General features: G+C 43.6%; 1 long non-coding RNA gene across 1 annotated transcript; it reads left to right on the forward strand.

Moving 5' to 3' along the window:
* Positions 1 to 14,613: 14,613 nt before the first annotated feature.
* Positions 14,614 to 16,522, forward strand: LOC144383366 (uncharacterized). Its single transcript, XR_013450728.1, has 3 exons — positions 14,614 to 14,813; positions 15,303 to 15,355; positions 16,352 to 16,522. It is a non-coding gene; the product is annotated as an uncharacterized LOC144383366 (long non-coding RNA).
* The last annotated feature ends 1,725 nt before the right edge of the window (positions 16,523 to 18,247 follow it).

Raw genomic sequence — 18,247 nt, forward strand, 5'->3', positions numbered from 1 at the left:
TGTTTTTTTAAATCTTTCTCGAGTTCAATTCTTCTCCGAAACCTTTGCTGCAGAGCAGTTCTGCAAGCATTCAGTCAGTGTCCAGATGATCACATTTTCCAACAGCATAAAATACCTACAGCATGCTACTGGAAAATGCTGCTTTCACAGTTTTCAACGAGGTAAAAAAATATATATTTTTCTAACATGTAATCTAGGTAATTGACAGCAACTCGCTTCTGTCCATGCATTTTGTTTTACCTTCACACGGTGGGCAGCAAGGAGGAAAGTTTGTGCCTTTCTGCTGTGGTTGCTGTTGTCTTTTCTGCCTCTCGCTGTCCAGAGCTGATGGATCCTAACGAAAGCCTCGTGGTAACGAGCATGGGAACCATGCTGGGACGCCATCTCATTGGTTGATAGGGACTGAGTTTGATTCAGTGAATGCTACCCATATGTCGCCCCCCCCACCACCATCCCCCTTTCCCTTTGCACCTGCTGCTGTGAACAGCAGGATCCCAGTGTGTGTTTCTGTTCATCTCTTGCGTTTCTCTGTGCTCTCACCACTCCATCCCTCCATCCCTTGCTTTCATGTGTGCTCTGCTGTCAAGCGCAGCTGGATGGGGCCGACCAGCCTCGTCACATACAGTCTTTGTTGGTGTGGATATAAGCAGTTCAAGTGCAGTGGTAAGGCATCTATTCGAAAATGATACTGACTGACAAAGTAAACATTTTTTAGTCATTGGGCTGCAATAGTTTCAATGTAAAATCTTTTCATAATATATATTACTTAAACCTCTCGCTTTCTGGAATGTACCACTTAGGTTAGGTTCGAATGTTTTTTTTTTTTTCGATATTTCAAGCAATTATTATTTTTAAAACTAAGCAGCGTTGTTTTTGGAAAAGTTAATTGCCAGTTGTCCCCATGGGGCCCTGGACAGCATCACTGGCAATCGTAGTTTCTAATTTGCTTGCTGTTCGGATCTGATGTTTAGTCTTTACATTAAATACATTACTGTAAACAAGGTTATTAATTAATGTTGATAATAATAATAATAATAAGACACCCACCTGACATCAGGGACTAATAACCAAACTTTGAATCAAGTCTCACTCGGATTCGACACATGGTCAAAGCACTACTGCACATTAAGAATTCAAAAGCTTTGAATTTGAGCACAGGCCACAATATCCTGGTATTATCCAGGTCAATACTATTTTAAAGAACAACTACTATTATACAATTACAAGTCTAGTACCAAAAAACAACAGACAATCACATGGAGAGAGAGAGAGTGCATGTGTGTGTGTGCGCATGCGTGCGTGTGTGTGTGTGTGTGCCAGAAAACTACCAAATGGACATTATCCAACAACTGTTTCCACTGTTGTTGCATTTACAACCTCCATGGCAGACGGTTTCTGAAGGGATTAAATTCTATTTAGCCTTTTGGTTCCTGGAATGTGACACAAAAATTGAAATTTGTGTTCTGTGTTTTTATTCCTTGATTGCATTGTTAGTCCTTTTTTAAATGCAAACATTTTGAAAAATCCAGCTGAACTACACTTTTTCGGCAATGACTCCATCACGTTTCACATGAATCAGTGACATTGAGTCAGTGTGCACGAGGACAGGAGCTGGGACCTCACTCTCCTAAATGGAAAGCACCTAAATAGTATCAATTACACTTGTGCCTTTGTTATTACTACTTTCCCTTCCTACGACAAGCCCAAATGTCCGATGTGAAAGAGGTCAATTCCTCTGCTCAGCGTGTCCACTGATACACAGACATCCATGGAGACACAAATCCAAACTATCCTCCATCAAACTTCCTCCTGATTTACTGCAAAACATCCGCCACTTTCTTGATGTTTCATTAACATGCCAAGAAAAAAGGGAGAAAAACATCAAAGATGAACGCTTCAACAATCAGCCATCACTCAATTAGTGCTCGACAATTTCTCTCTCATGCGCTCCAGCGCAGGGCGCTGAAGAGGAGCGGCGAAGTCTTTGAAAAATCATATTTTTCCTTTTATCACTTCATCTCATAGCAAAACAATTTCCTCCTATTATCCGCGCAGCAGGGGGTCCACTGTCCTGTAAAGGTGTACCGCAACGCCTGATAGGCGGAGAGGAGAAGACGCTTTTATTCTTTGCACCTTGTTCCGCGGATACATTAAACAGAATCAAAGACGACATTTACATACCATTTGTGTTTCATGTTTGAGGAGTTGAGACAGAAACAGCGCTCATCTCGTGTGAAAGTAAAAATGCTTTGACTTTCTGAACTTTTGCAGAGGGAGCGGCAGGATGGAGGGATGTTGGGAGGATGGAGAGGGAGATGAGGAGGGAAATGAGGAGCGAGTTTACTCTGAGTAAGTTTTTCTACGCAGTGCTCTTTGTCGTCTTGTCACCACGTCTCCTCCTTCTCATCCAACTCACCCGTGAACATGTCATCAATTAGTGACAAAAGCCTTTGAGTAAGACTTCATTTTTCTCTTGTAATCGCTGTCTTCACGTTCAGAGTAATTCATGATATACTTGACTTGCTACAAGACACATTTGCTCACTAATGTGTGAGTTGACCTGAAAGAGGATGACATCAATATGCAGAATGCATCTTAATTACCGAATCGAAAATACATTTCAAGTCTTGTAAGCGTATTGTTATAAACCTTTTCACTCCAGATGTTTTGACATGTCATATATCTGTATTGGTCTACCCTCTGTTATTTATTGGTTGTTGTCACATTCTAGTAGTTGGCCAGTTGGTGACTTGGTTTGTTTTAAACCATCCAGAGATGCTTTGACTAAATCTTTGTTGTTTTACTTTCTCTATATTGTGTGTAAATTGTTGGGCTATTGTAAGAGAGCATGTTTGACGATCTCTTGGCAAACATAAAGCCAACGTTCATGCAATGCAATTTGGTTGTATGCTGATATGCAGCAAAACAATGAAAAAAAGGAAGAACATGGTGAGTAAATTGGACGGGGAGACACAACTGTGATGATTACACATAAATGATCACAAACGCCACCCACTGATACTTACGTCGGCCCTGACCTTGTGGCGGAATTAGCTTTAGGTCGTCATTTACGGCCAAACTTGACGGTTTACAAGCTGAAAAGTTAACTGATCAACTTGAAATTCTCTCTTCGCCTGTAGGGGTTTAACAAACCACATAATAGAACATTTTAGTATCTTCTCAGTCATTGTGTTGGTTTAACTAACCAGATCTCAATTTCTTTACTCAGTCTAACTGAAGCACGAAAGTCTTTCAAAGGAACCCTTTAGGAACTGATTTATGTTCCTTGTGTCTTGGTGGATAGAGACATTTGTTTGGAACAAGAAAAATGTTGTCATTTCTTCGAGTAAATAAGCTTCATAAGGATGTCGCTTTTTTGTAAGTGTCTAAACAAATCAATCAGGGTCAAATGAGCGGAAGTTTGGCAACTATGCTGTTATTGTTGCTTCCTCATCTGAACATTTAAGGTGCGTCCTCATGATGGTTTGATGTTTGTGTCTCCTCCGCCTTCATCACGCCAAAGGGCCACAGGCTTCTGACGTAGATGGAGTCAAATTGTTGCACCTTCTTTTCATTGATGGTAAACTTGACTCCTGTCCTCATATACTAGTTTTCATTCACCACTTTGAGCATCAAACCCTCCAACCTCCATTTCCGTCCTCTGCCCCCCGACTCCTCTGGTATTTAGCTCTTCTGTCTCTCCCTCCATTTTGCTCTATTTCCCCTCTACGTTCCTGCACCTTTTTTTTTTTAAATCCCTCCCTCCCCTCCTTCCCTCTATCTCTCCGTTACACCCCCCTCCCTCTCTCTCTACCCCCATTCAGGTTTCATGAAGTCTGCTCTTGTGTAATCTCCCTGCGATCAGGCCCTCTCACCTCCCGTCTCTCTCTCTCAGGTGTGTCCTCCAACACAGAGCCATTGTTCTCCGGATCCTCCGCTGAAGCCTGCCTGGCACAAGCACACACCTGCAACCAACAAAGATGCCTCTATTCACCTCACACACACACACACACCTGAACGTCACGCAGAGGATCGATCTTGCCGAGCAGCATCTGAATACAGAGGGATCTAAATCACCTTTGTCGTTTTCTCTGGTGCCAGAATGAAATAGAAGAGAAAGTAGCCGGTTGAGGGAGGAAGAGGAGGGAGTGAGTGGAGGAAAACGGCACCGATAACACGGCCAAGTTGTTTGCACAAGCTGGTTTCATATTCGATTGCATCGGCCAGAGGACGGGCTGGGTCGCTGCACAGAGGAGGAGCAGTGGTGCACTCTGGGACAACGAGCTGTTGCACCAATGGCGGCTGGCGGTTAATGTTTAGTATACGTATCCGGGTCACAGACGCAACTCTACTCGCGTTCTCTTTTTCCGTAGTTTGACTTTACACTGTCTCAAAAATCAAAAGGTGACCTCCACTACATAAAAAGCGAAGACTAGGGGGGGAATTTCCGATGCACCTGCTGCAGTTCATGTTTAGGGAAATAGTGTAACTAATCCTCTGACGTCAATGTGCACCTTAGGGCCTAAAAGGGCGAAAGGGACGCAGAAAACCGAGGCAGAGGGGAAAGAAAACGGGACAGAATGAAGGAAGAGGGAGGTGGTGGAGGTGTGGGGGTGGGGGGCACAAGGCAGAGGAGCTGCGACAACACGGGAGGTAAAGTAAAGATTAATAGAAGGAGAGCAAAAGGAAGGAGCCGTGTCTCTTGTTGCCGGGTTGTCACATCGGCATCACCTGTTTGCGGGGCGACGGCCTGCAGGCAGACTTTTCAAGGTCTCAGATAGCAGCCCGTGTGCGTGCGCGCACGTGTTAGAGGAACATGGAGTCAGCTCTGGTTTTCATACAGCTTCACCTCCCCGTGTACAGTAAACACACCGGCTTGCCGGAGGACGACACGCAGACCTCAGGTTAGATGGTGAGCGAGCGAGGTGTGTTTTTTTCTCTCATCTCGTGACTGCACTGATCCTCACATTCTCATTCTCATTAACGGACTCAAAGGCAGGAAGGAGGAGGCTGTTGGAGACGAGCGCGAGTCCCATCACACAGGGTGTGTTGGGCCGTGTGCGGCACAGTGCAGCTGGAGTGCACGGGAAGGTTATCGCTTTCTGTGGGTTAAATTAGGAGACCCACTTTTGTTTTTTTTTGCATCGCACCAGAGGAAGTTCACAACCTCAGCTTTCTGGTTCCAGTACTTTTGCCTCTACTCCAATTTGCGGTGGGAACACTGTATGTTGTGAAGTATTTCGAGAATAACCTAAGTGGGTTATGCGCCTCTCTGACGTTGGAACATGGGGAAAAGGGGGAGGGATATGAGTGAACAGGAGGGGTATGGGTGTGGGGAGCGGATGGGGGGGGGGAGGAGGTATAGGAGGCCTTTTGTAATTTTACATGTGACAGGAGCGGAGCGAGGGATGGAAATAGAACAATGGAAGAAATGCTGAGCTTCTGAGGAGGCCCTCAAAGACATCCAACTCAGAGGCTGATAAAAGCCCCTCTACTTCATATCCCAGCACCCCCTCCTCTGTGTCTCAGACGCACAACCGCACACACACACACACACGCAGATCTCCAAAGAGAATACCTTCAAGCTTTGTGCGCGTGCAGCTGAGCGACAGATCGCCAGGCTGTGACAACGATGACGGTTTCAAGCTGAGAAGACGTCTTGAAAGAGTCACGGTGGTGTCACATCCTGATCGCGGCGGCATGAAAGCAGAGTAAACATGGTAAACATGCCAGGAAATTTTGGTCAAAACTCTGAAAGTAAGCAATAGAACAGGAGGATGCGAGTCTCTGAAAAGTGATCTCTGGCTTGACGGTGGACTAAATGTACACTGTCTCCAAAGCTCGGCCGTTGGCAAAGTGGTTCATTTAGTGTGTTATAAGGTGAAACAAACAAATCTATAATTAACAGAAGCAAGAGTCTTCTTCCAAAAAAGCTTTATATTCATTCCCTATATTTACTAGCTGCAAAACAAAATGAACTACTACCACGTATGTACACTTGTGGTACGACATTGACACATTTAGAAAAGAACATCATCATGAGTGAGTCAAAGAAACTTTAAATCTGTGTGTCTAATTTTTGCCTTCCCAGCGATGCAGGTCTTCATTCACTATAACAATCATTCAAAACAAGTAGTAGCTATTTTGCTAACATACTCTGCTCATGTCAGATCCACAGGTTTTATGCAGAAAAGTAACACTTTAAAAATTGAGACTAGCTGCAATTCAACAAATCCAGCACGAATACAAAAACAATGAAAGGATTGTATCAGAGTTGAAGGAGCAGAGACGCTTGGTCGTTGGACCTCGGTTGGAGCTGATGCTAATCTTCGATTAGCGCGTTTGAAGCCGCGAGGCGGGACATCATGGTGAATCGCTTTTGTAGGCGGAGGCCGGACCTGGGGGGGGAGATCTCACACCCCCTAAACAAAGACACATCCCTGATATAATGTGTTATAATGTGAGCGGGACATGATTCCTGTGCCCGGTGTCTGCCTGCACTTTGTGCCGTTTCTGAAGAAGTTTCTCGCTCCACATCTTTCTTGGTCTCGTTCTTGTGAAACACGTAGAGGGAGAGCTAATTAGAGGCGCGGCGCTCTGCGAGTTGAGGAGTAGGGGGGATAGTTGGCCGGCGGACTCATGGCGGCTCCCTGTGACATGATTGATTTGGACTGTCACAGCGCTCAGCTGGGTGTCATTGCACGGCAACAAATAAAGGATTAAATCGTCTCGCGGTAACCCCCCCGTCACCCCTCCTCCCCAGTCACCCCCGCCACCATTGTTCGTCCCGCATCAAAGCACAAAAGAAGGGACATTAGCATTTTTAATCAAAGGCGAGGCTGGGCGCTGCGCAGCCAGCCAGCGTTGGATTGTTACTTTAATCTCTGGGCGCCCCCACTTCTCCCCTTAAAATGAGCTCACCCAAAACACTGGGTGCACACACACACACACACACACACACACACAGAGACCATCACCACACACTCACTTAGACAAACCCATATCCACTAAATATAAAGGGCCATGCCGGGGGTTACAGTGTGTACCGGTGGTAGAAAATTAACGAGACACATCTTCAGTCAGACTTCAATTAGCACTCGAGAGTTTGCCCTCGTTTCACTGGACAAAAGTCTGGAGTCTTTTTTCGAAGTCTTTTTAGATTTTTTTTTTTTTTTTTCCAGCTCAGCAAATGTGGGCCAGCAGAGCGGCCAGAATGCAATTGTCCTCCCCTGCCTTGTGTATGGCCTCCCTCGGAACATGCAGATGGATAATTAGGGCTATACTCCTGGTGAGAGGACAAAGATGATGCTAATTCCATTCATAAAGGGGTCTTCCGCTAATTACACACAGAGTTGCTCTCTACTGAGTGAACAATTGCACAGCTGAGTGGTTAAGGTTAAAGGGAGCGGCGTTCATGTTTGGAATCAAACGAGATTAGCTCTGATTGGTGTGTCTCCTTAACCCTCTCAGGAATAATTTACCTAATAAAGTACCTGAACTACCTTTTCCTGGAGTCAGCCAGATAGGGGGAAAATGAGTCTCTATTGACAATTTTCGTGTTTAAGCCCAATTTATTTTTAAAGCAAATTAGGACAAATTGAAGGATTTTTTATTTTTATTTGGTGCAAACAAAATGTCCCTTTCTTCAGTGGCCGGGCCTGATTGATGTGTGACTCATTAAGTTGAAAGGAACAAAAACAGAGGCTGTGTTCATTAACAGTCTAATTTAATGCCAACCTTTCCCAGTACATATCCATAACTTTGACTGATTTGCAAAAACCTAGTTAAATTAACCCAATAATGTAACTGTGTGAAAATGTAATGCTAAGGCAACTTGCTTGAGATAAGTAATACATCATAAACTATTGCTGTGTGATAACACACAACTTCAAAACTGTTCTTGGTGATGCATTCAAGGACACTCGAATAATTACTAGTCCGCTAGTTCAATCGCTGCATTCATGAGTGATGTCAGAAAATGAAAGAAAAGCATTTAGCAAAGAGAAAAAATATCCAAAGCATAAAAATAATTTTTTATCATTTATGTTTGGCTGCTGACTTTAAAATCCTCTCCTTGAAGGGTCCGATAAGGAAAATGTTCAAAACACTGCATTGTGCAGTAAAACAAACTAAATGTATTGAATTCATGATTAACTAAATTAATTTTTTTTCAACCAGGTGGTCTCTTTAGATATATTTTTGCTTTTGAATAAGGTGGCCACATGGGCAACATCAAACAGTAACACATTATCACTTTTAAAAATCAAATTTAGCACAATGAAGTGGGAACTGAAAAGGATATATCCATGCTTATTTGGGACAATTCCTCATGAGATCTTTTTTGAGTGCGTTTGAATGCGTGACACAAAGGCAGCATTTAACATTGAACTTCATCTTGTTGATTATTCCCAGGGTGAGTAATATAAAAAGGACGTTTTTCTTCTAAGCAGACTCTGGGGACGCACATAAATTATCCATCTAGATCATCTGTGTGTGAACAGTGAGTGATGACCCATCTCAAGCAAGTTTGGAAAGTCAAAGTGTCGGCTGATTTTTTCTTGGAGATGGAAAAGAAACCAACGGCATCCAGGAAGGAAGGGAATCTTTCTTCAGAAACTATACAATTTAAAATATTTTTTCATTCGCAGAACATTAAGACAAATACAAATTATGTTTAAGATAACAAATTAACAAGCAAGCTACTGTTATAAATTGAAGGTCATGAAGACATTAGCTAAACTATCCCAATTCAAAAAAATGCTCCATCACGTCAGAAAATAAGACAAATAATTCTAATATGATGGTGGCTGTTCAGCTGCTGACTTCTGTTTCTTCTCCTTGAAGGTTCCGATAAGGAAAATGGTCAAAACTAAATGTAATCAATGAGAAATAAATTCTTTTTTTTCAACCAGGTGGCCTCTTTCGATATATATTATTGCTTTTAAAACGAGAGGTGGCCACATGGGCAACATCAACAGCTAAACACATAAACACACCGACATTATCACTTTAAAAAAATCTAATTTAGCACAATGGGAAACTGAAAAGGATATATATCAGCTTTAGATATTACTACTTAATGACAGGGAGGGTCAACCTTCCTTTGGCAGGTATGCCCTTAACGACGAACAAGGACTTTTGTCTCAAGTCAAATGAAAATCCGAAAGCAGTAACAGCAAAAGGAGTTTAGTGGGGCGGCTGGAAAAGAAAAAGCCTTAATCTGCATGATCATCACTGTGGCAAACGCTAGTGATCAAATACGGAGGGGGGCTAAATAATAGATCACAATGGTGCTGTCACTGCCTTTTGTTTTGATGTGTGCACTTGTGATGAGGCAGAGAATGTGCCTTGCAGTTTAACTTACAGACTACCGCTCATCTACAGCAGCGTGGCACATTTTGCCCCGTCACCCGCAGCACATTTGGGAGGAGAAGGGAGCGGGATAAGAGAGAGCTGTCACGCCGAGAGACGACATGATCGCTACTAAAATTAGATGGTGTTAACATTTTCTGGAGAGACTGAATGAAAGTGAACAAACCGAGTCAAAAGGTTGCCCAACCCCACCGCAACTGGTAAGACGACTTTGAAACGGCGGTTGTGATGTACGCGGAAATGAAAGAGACAAAAATACAGGAGGGAGCACAGGGGTGCTGGTAAGACGTTGAGGAAGAAAGAGAGGGAGGGAGAGCGGTAGAAAGCAAACTCGAGTCATCACCGCTAATCGTGTTATCACACTTTGATGTGTCAATGGCATACACAATGTGTTTCTATCATTTATGACTTTAAGTGAACGCATGATGGCAGAGGATTACATTCGTCAGTGGGGTGTGGGGGGCTTTAAAAGAGATATGCTAATTTAGCCAAGGAGCAAAAGAACAACATCAAATATGTACCAGTGAATAGCCAAGTGACTTTCAAGTCTTAACATCCTTCAGAAGTGCTTTATCTTCCCGCCACAACCTGCATTTACAGTACAAACAGGAAACGAGTCGGTCGTGGCTTCAAAGGGCCGCTTGGTCCATGAGTTTAATTCCAGATCAGGCTCAATAAAAGGTTATCAGCCGGACCGCTAATGAAACAAAGGCCAGTGCACATACGCAAACATCGCCCGCGTGTTTCGCGCCGCCCCCTCGTTCTAGTCTCCTTTTCCTCTCTCTGTCTTTCATGAAAGTCTCTTGTTTTCTTCTTTTTAGCCAGCATTTTAAGTTCTGCATCAAAGTGACTGGAAACAATACCGACCCGCCTGACTCTTCTCTCTCTCCCGCAGTCAGCGTTTGGAATCATAGCAGGGTGGTGCTTGTTTGGTGGCTTGATAGTCATTTGTTTTGATCTGCGACTCCTTTGTTTCTCGGTTTGGGTCTCAGACAATAAGAGATTAGAACCCTAGACTGAGGGCGCAAGCGCAAGAAAGAACAAATGCGTTCTTTGTTGTTTTGCTTATTCTTTTGCCACGATTTTTTTTGCCTCCGAGTAACTTGCTGTTAAAGCCCCCCAAAAAGGCTCTCTCAGAGGGTTCTTATGAGCGGGAGTAATACGAATTTTAAAACTGTTGCATTCGCACACGCGGTGACAACAGGCAAAATAAGTTCCTGGGGTTCAGTGATGGTATCCCAATTATGAAACCACGAACACAGGGAGAGGGGATGCATGATGTGAGCCTCACACTGAGGAGAGCGGTAATCGAATAGGGACCATATTAAAAGATCTTTTTCTCCGTCTTCGCCGTCAAACATCAAGGCATGAGACAAAGAAGAAGAAGAAGAAGAAGAAGAGAGAAAGTGCAGTCTACCAGTAGAGACCTTGACTGAAGATGAAAGCTTTCTAGGAATCAAAGAAGCCCCATCACTCATTATACCTTGGTGGGATGCCTCAATCCCCATTTGCCACAGTCACCTTTCCACACTAGAGGTGTACAGAGGATTCAAAGTGAAGGTCAAAAGTTATCTGAATTCTTTTTTGGAATGATAGTGGTCAAATCCAAATCTCTTCTTTTTTTTCTTCCAGTTTAATACCAGGAATACCAGCCTCCCCGGAAATAGTCTAAATGGTTGTTCCAATGTCCTACAGAGAAGAGAAACGTTGACAATGCAGCTGAGACTGGTCGCTGCAGCAGCTCCCCCCCCATATATGAAAGAATTTAGACATTGATATCTCGGTCTCTTTACTCAGAAAAGCCCAAAGATAAGACTGTATTGAAAGAAAGGGAGCCACAGTGAGGAGAGCTGTGTGCGAGGTTGGCAGGGAGGTCAGCGATTTTAATAAGCAGGACACACGATCTGATAAGGACGTGACTCCACTTTGACACACTTTGTTTCTCTGGCAATGGGAGGCTCATCCCGGACAGTCACCTACCCTGCCTCATTTCCTCCCATCGTGCCTTCTCCCCCCTCCCCATCTGCACCTCCCCTCCCATCCCTCTGTTGTTTCGTTTTATCTCTGTGAAAAATAATGAAAGCAAGCACTTGCAACCACGTCTCCATTGATGTTCAAATACACAACCAGCAGATTCAAAAAAACATTCAGGGATCAAAGTAAAAAGGGGAGGGAAGGGGGGGGGGGGTCTTCTTCTTTCCAATGAAATTATGAGCGCAGGAGTCTGGGGTGCGGAGCTCATTTGCTAAGACTGTGAGGCAAATAGTCTTTAAAGAATGGCCTATAAGTAGGCATTAAATGGAAATGCCTGCGATTCTTGTGGATTAGCATAAGAACCTTTTCTTGCCAGGCCAGCTAATAATATTCATTTAAAATAAATACATGGGAAACGAATCTGCTTGAAAAGTGGGCCGATTGCACATATTTACTGAACGGGGCCGTCGAAATGAAAGAATGGAGATTCACGAACTGCTCGGAGGGATGTGGACCCGCGAATCGTCAGTTCTTTGAAGTTCCATAGACTGGAAAATTAAAGTCTTTACAAAAAATTAGAGGAGGAGAAAGGTTTTATGATTTAGTCGGCTTGTGGAGGAACACAAGTGGCTGAAGATGTCAAGTGCCTAAAGCAATAATACATGAATTTATCAATCTTGTCTATTATAACCTTGTTACAGAGGTTAACCTTCGATCTTTTACCAATACGGCTTCCAGGCAAAGTAAGAAAAACTGTACTGCCAATTGTTTTTGTCGCTGATTGAGCCTGTAACGCTAACAAGAGATGTGAAAGTTTGCTTTTGTGAGCCAAGTCTAAAATGTGTGAAATGAAAAAGTGAGTTCTCAGTAGTCCAAACACATCAGGCCTCTGTTGCTTGTAAGTTCGTAGGCCAAGCCAATTAAAATGACCCCCCTACCCTCCTAAAAACAAACACACCAGCACATAGCCACTTCCACAAGGCCTTGTTTATACACCCTGTGTCAGCAAATGTGTCAATGTGTGTCCTGCGCGCGCCGGCTTCTAATGATGCCGGCCCATCGCGACGGCCCGGTCAGACGCTGACAGCCAGGCGCTAAAGTGGAAGAACTCCAGCCGTTTCTATAGCGACTGCGGAGTTCAAAAGGCGGCCATCTTTTTCTGAGCATAACAAGAGAAGAAAGAGGGCCATCACAGCGCAGGAGACCAAAGACGACCTCCAGGGTTACACGTCAAGCCTGGCCCCCCTCGACCCACGGACCCCGGCAGCCCCCCCCTTACCCCATGGTGAGACGGCATGGTCCGCGGATCTGTGGCCGAACCGTCAGAAGCCTCAGACGAGGTCAACAGAGCCAGGTAAAGATTCTCCGATCAGTATTATATTAGCCCACTTTCTTAAAGTCAAAGCTTTGAAGTGACACCAAAGTGTGTTGCAAGTATCTCTCATCTTATGTCCTTTTTTCTAAAACACTGCAGTGTCGACATTTCAAGCTTCTTTCGGCGTTTAATGTTGAGCCTTTGATTTTTTTTTTTTTTAAGACACTAATTTTAACATCTTCAAGGGAGAACTGAAGTCTCTGCATTTGGGTTCTTTTGTCTGCCGTCTTCTGCCCTTTCTCTCTCTTTATGATATGAAAAGATCTTAAAAGGAGAACTTGCTGAAAGGCGAGTCTCCATCAAAAGTAATGCAGAATGTGCTTTTTGGTGACATTTTGCTACTTGGCCATTTTAACATGATGCCTGTCATCCTAAGGCTACTTCTTCTGCACTTAAAAAGAGATTTTACAAAGCACATAGACAAAGACTGCATTTCAAGAGGCAAACAAACTTAGATTCGGAAAGCTTTGATATTGTATCACAACACAGAAACCAGCTCAGGCGAAGGCACAGCAATGTGTCGTGAACTTTGGGATATTCAGCATGAGTGTAAAAGCATTCGCCACGCATCTGTTGGAGAAACGTTGAAATGAACTCAGGAGACAGATTTCCAAATGGGAGGAATAAAAATTGGGAAACTTTCATTTTCGTGAAGTTTCTATTACTCGATCCAATTAGCATTTCAAGACATGATACCTAAAAGATAGGTTCAAGCTTTTAGAGGTAGTCAGTGTCAGAGTCAGTGAATTGAAAAGCTTTCAACAAGTATGCGCGGTAACGCAAGGTTTGATCTACAAACGAGGGACAAACTTCAGTCTTCGAAAGTTCTAAGCAAAGCTAATACAACACATCCTCCTCAATCACTTGAGCGGTCCCGTGGCAAAGGACGGATGCAGAGAAACCGTAGGTTCGACGATCGAGGAACGAGAACCCAAATGAAGGACTCTGATAAGAGGCAGCTTAAGTACAAGGTTAATTCAGTGCACAAAGAGGGGCGGCGGTGGAGCGCAAACCAAGAGAGCTGAGGTGCCAAATTCCATTAGGGGAGCAGGAGGTGGCGTGAAGAGGCGGGGTTGAAATGCGGCAGCGATGATGAGGCGATGAATTGCAGGTGTGACGCTCCTGCTTAGAGCAGGTGAAACACCTCTCAATCGGGGCGAAGGGAGGGTGAATACAGAAGCCACGCCCACGAACATTTACAAATCGAATGTGACGCACATATATATTTGAGCGACGTATACAATATAAACACTCCTTTTTTAAATATTTTTCACCAAATTCGATACAGCAAACTATTGCTGAAAGTAACATTAATATACAGTATATAGAATATGTACATATATATGGCCTGGCCTGATAATTGTGTCAGAAGCTTACTTATGCCACGATTATAGAAGTTCAATTGGATGACACCTGAATAAAAACAAGAGCAATATCATTGGAAAGTGTCATTGAGGGTTGCTGTACATTCCCTGACAATGCGCTACAACGTTCAACTTCATAAATGTTTATGGTGAATTGGATCACCTTGGATAACTAAAACTTCTGATTTGTTTGTCCTGTTGTCCTGCCATGTTGGGGTGGCCAATCCAATATGTGCTACGGTTTACTTCACAATAAAATGCCATCCTGATAAATTTCCAGATTTGTAAAATTCTCCCTCGTGGTAAACTGCTGTTTAACGTCTGACAAACCCTCAAACTCATGAATCTAATTATCTCCCCAACAACATCAGGCTTCCGCCAAAACAGCCCTCTGCATTTTTTAACATTGGCTATTTTTGGTATGATAGATTGATAGATAGATAGATAGATTGATTGATAGCTGTCCTGTTTGCTGCCAATGATGGAGCCAGGCCTTCTTAACCAGTTTGTTAAGTCTGTTGATCACCGGGTCCAATGCTGCTCCCCCAGCAGACCACGGCGAAATACAAAGCACTGGCCAGAACAGACTGATAGAACATCTCCAACATCTTGCTGCACACATGGAAGGATTGAAGCTTCCTCAGGAAAAAGAGTCGACTCATCCCCTTCCTGTAGACGGCGTTGATGTTGGTCTTCCAGTTCAGTCTGTTGTCGATGGAGACACCCAGGTACTTGTAGTCCTCGACCATGGCCACCTCTTCTCCCAGAACCCTCAGCGGTAGCGGAGCCGTCGTCTTCCTCCCGAAGTCGACCACCATCTATGAATGAATTCTTAGGCAGAGCATGACTTAGCTTTCTTTTACAGTTCAAAAATCTCTCTTTTTGTTCCTGTACTCCCGTTTCCTTTCTGAGGGACACTTCCAGATAGTCAGATGTAGGTTTACTGTATCAAGCTACATGAGAAAGGACAAAGCGACCGTCTTGACTTGTCTGGGTAATGAAGCTGTATATATCAGCTGAACTTTAGACTGAACTTTGAAAGTATGTTTGTGATTTTTCTCCTGATTCTTATGGTGTTGTCGAATTAGAAAAGAATTGTTTCAACATCATTACAGAAAGAACAAACTTTCTCTCTCTTTACCTGCACACTGACAGCTGAGATGCAGCTACGTTAACCTTTCCTCCCTCTCCCTTTCTCCCTCTACCGAGGATACCAGCTTGTATCAATGTATGGAATCATCAAACAAAAGTGGGCTTCACATCACATCAGGTAAAGAAGGCATGCCCGGGCACTTCTGACAGTCTCTCAAAGATCCCTGTTTCATGTCCTCACAAGAAGGCTGCCTCTCATTGAAGTTCAAATGGATAGCTCTTGGGCACAAGCTTTCCAGGGGGGGAGGGAGGGAAGCTCGCTCACCTCTGTAACAAACTCACACATCCTACCAGGGAGCCACGTGAGGGAGAAAAAAAAAAAACTAAAAGTGCTGCTCATGGGCAGAGCAACTTATTCCTTCTTTTCTCCGTCTCTCAAGTAGCCTCCCCGCCTCCATTCCCTTTTATCAACCACCCACCAACCCCTTGAGCCGCTGTTGCAATGTCAACAGAATTGGGGCTGAGAATGTGGCCGTCTGATGAAAATCAGCCTCCTCAATGGGTTCCTCACATGAAAAGAGCAGCGCCTCAGCACAGATTTCCGTATCTATCATTATGGGCTTCATCTGTAGTGAAAATGAACTAATCATCTAGTTATTGGTGCCTTGTTATCCACTGTATGCCCCAGCTGAATGGGCTCGTGCCATTAGAACCTGCCATTGAATGTAGACAATTAAACTACAAAGGGCTTGATTATAACTCCAGCACTTTGATGAGGGAACAATAATTCCACCAATACCGATCCTCATGAGTTCCTCAGGGTTAAACATTTGAGAGAAAACAGTGTTAAGCTGAATCAAATTAAGTCAGAGGGGGGACGTTCATTTAATAGCTTGGAACTCCCCATATTAGACGAAATATCTTTTCCCATGAGCCTTTGCCTCCTGCGCCCCTCCTCCTCCCCCTGCGGTGAAGCCTAATTTTCCTGTTTTCTCCAAGAAGATTTCACGGTTCACAAGATCAAAAGCTTGCATATGTTTGTTTACACATGACTACATGCGGGCAAATAATGTAACGTTGACTGGCTTTCTCTTTTCTGGTTTACACTTGTCGGCCATAACACGTGGCCTCTCATGTCCATTTTTACCCTATTTTCTCCTATTACCACTCTCAGGTATTAACAGAATGATTCCTCTCCGAAGCATGGTCCATATTCATGAGGATATTCCAAAGACTTTACAGCTGAAGCTATCGCTAAACTTCTTCTGAAAATGCCGTCTCAGTCGGTGAGTAGCCCGACAAAGTCTCCTCCGTCTCCACATGGCGAATTTTGACACAACCCAAATGAGGTCCTTTGACATTTGAAATGGATGTGTGACGAGAGGGACACAAACAACCACCAAATAAACACATTAATAAATAATCTGTTTGCCTTTTCAGTGTCCCATTTCGAAAAAACACAGGCCGTCCTTCCTGAAGCTTGTCTAGAACTCATTTGGTTCTGAACCGTTTCTTCAATGTTTGGTTGATCTCTCACATGTCATATACTTCTATTGTTTTATAATATTCCAGCGATCGGAGTCCCTTAAACAATGCAATTAAACATCTTGAACAAACTTCTTGAATACAACATATTGCAAACCCTTCTGCACATTATCGCCCTCTGCAGTGGCAGGAAGTCAACAGAAAGGTGGTGGGGTTGTTGTTTAAGAATCTACGTATGCAAGCCACACATACCCATGATTTTTTCCATCCAAAATTGAGTGACGTCTTTTAATGCAAATAAATTGAAAGTTAAAAACTATAGAGAAATATTTAGACCATCACAGTTGGCCAAGATGTTTTGTGAAAACTGAATAAATACAAAAACGGCTTGGCCCGGCTTAGACCTGGTTTCAACACGCGTTGATCCAATCACATGTGGATTGGTACAGATGTGAATGCCCTGTTGATGCATTGTGATCTGATCTGACCACATACAGTTGGTCCGGGCTGCAAATGATTGCATTCTTTTATCAGATGTGTGTGAATGTGTTGTGCGTCGTACAATGGGTCGTAGTAAGACTAACCCTAACCCTAACCCTATTCCAACAGAGTTAGCACAATTCAAGGCTGAGGACGACCACACGTTCCTGTTCTTGTTTTCAAAAGCTCCCGTCAGCAATCGGTCGGATAAACTTGTTATCAAGGTCACTTGCTAAACCGAAACACCAGGTGGACACCTTATCATTGACTCAGATTGAAGGGACCAGACTTGCCCGTGTGAATAGGTAAATGTCCTGGTTTGTGAAAAGTCTTTCACTGTCCCCTCCTCAGGAACAAACATTGTCTTTACGCTTATACGCATTCTTGAGAACTGCAGCAGCCGGCTGCGAAGGGAGTGCTGAAAGAACTATTGTTGTTTCCTTTGGTAAATTTTGTAACAAATTTTATTGGCTTTGCCACATTTTGTTTGTCATACGTTTGTAAAAAAGTTTTAGAATTTGTCACGGTGTGGTTAACGTCCTGTCTTATTTTGGAGTTTTCTGCCACTTGTGTCCCCGGGTAACTTCACTTCCTGCCTTGTCCTGTCATCCCCTGTAATTGTGTGATCATTTCCACCTGTGTCCAATCACCTGCACCTCCCTGGTGTATTTAAGCTGTGTGTCTCTTGTGTCACTTGTCGCTTCATTGTCTATCGTCCTGGAGGTTCGTTAGTTCTTGCCTGCCGGTTTGCCCACTGTTCGTGTGTGTTTTTGCCCGTTGGCCTTTTGTTTTTGCCTTTTTTGACTATTAAAGTATTTTTGTTTAAGACATCTGCGTTTGAGTCCTGCCTTCCACCCACCCTGACAGAATTCACGTAACTTATAACAGAAATTGTTCTTTAACATTCATTTCATAACACTGAATACAAACAAAGGGCATAAAGGATCCGGGAGCATTATTAAGGTCAAATAGTGTCAGTGGGAAGCCCAAGATCCGCATTTATTCCACTGCTGGTATTACATCTGTTCAATATTCATCTGTCATCCTTCACCATGGTTTCTTTGTCTTCAGTAACATCGCTCATGCCCCACTTACCAGATGCCCA

This window comes from Gasterosteus aculeatus, chromosome 9, assembly GCF_964276395.1.
Source record: "Gasterosteus aculeatus chromosome 9, fGasAcu3.hap1.1, whole genome shotgun sequence".
NCBI classification, from domain to species: Eukaryota; Metazoa; Chordata; class Actinopteri; order Perciformes; family Gasterosteidae; genus Gasterosteus; species Gasterosteus aculeatus.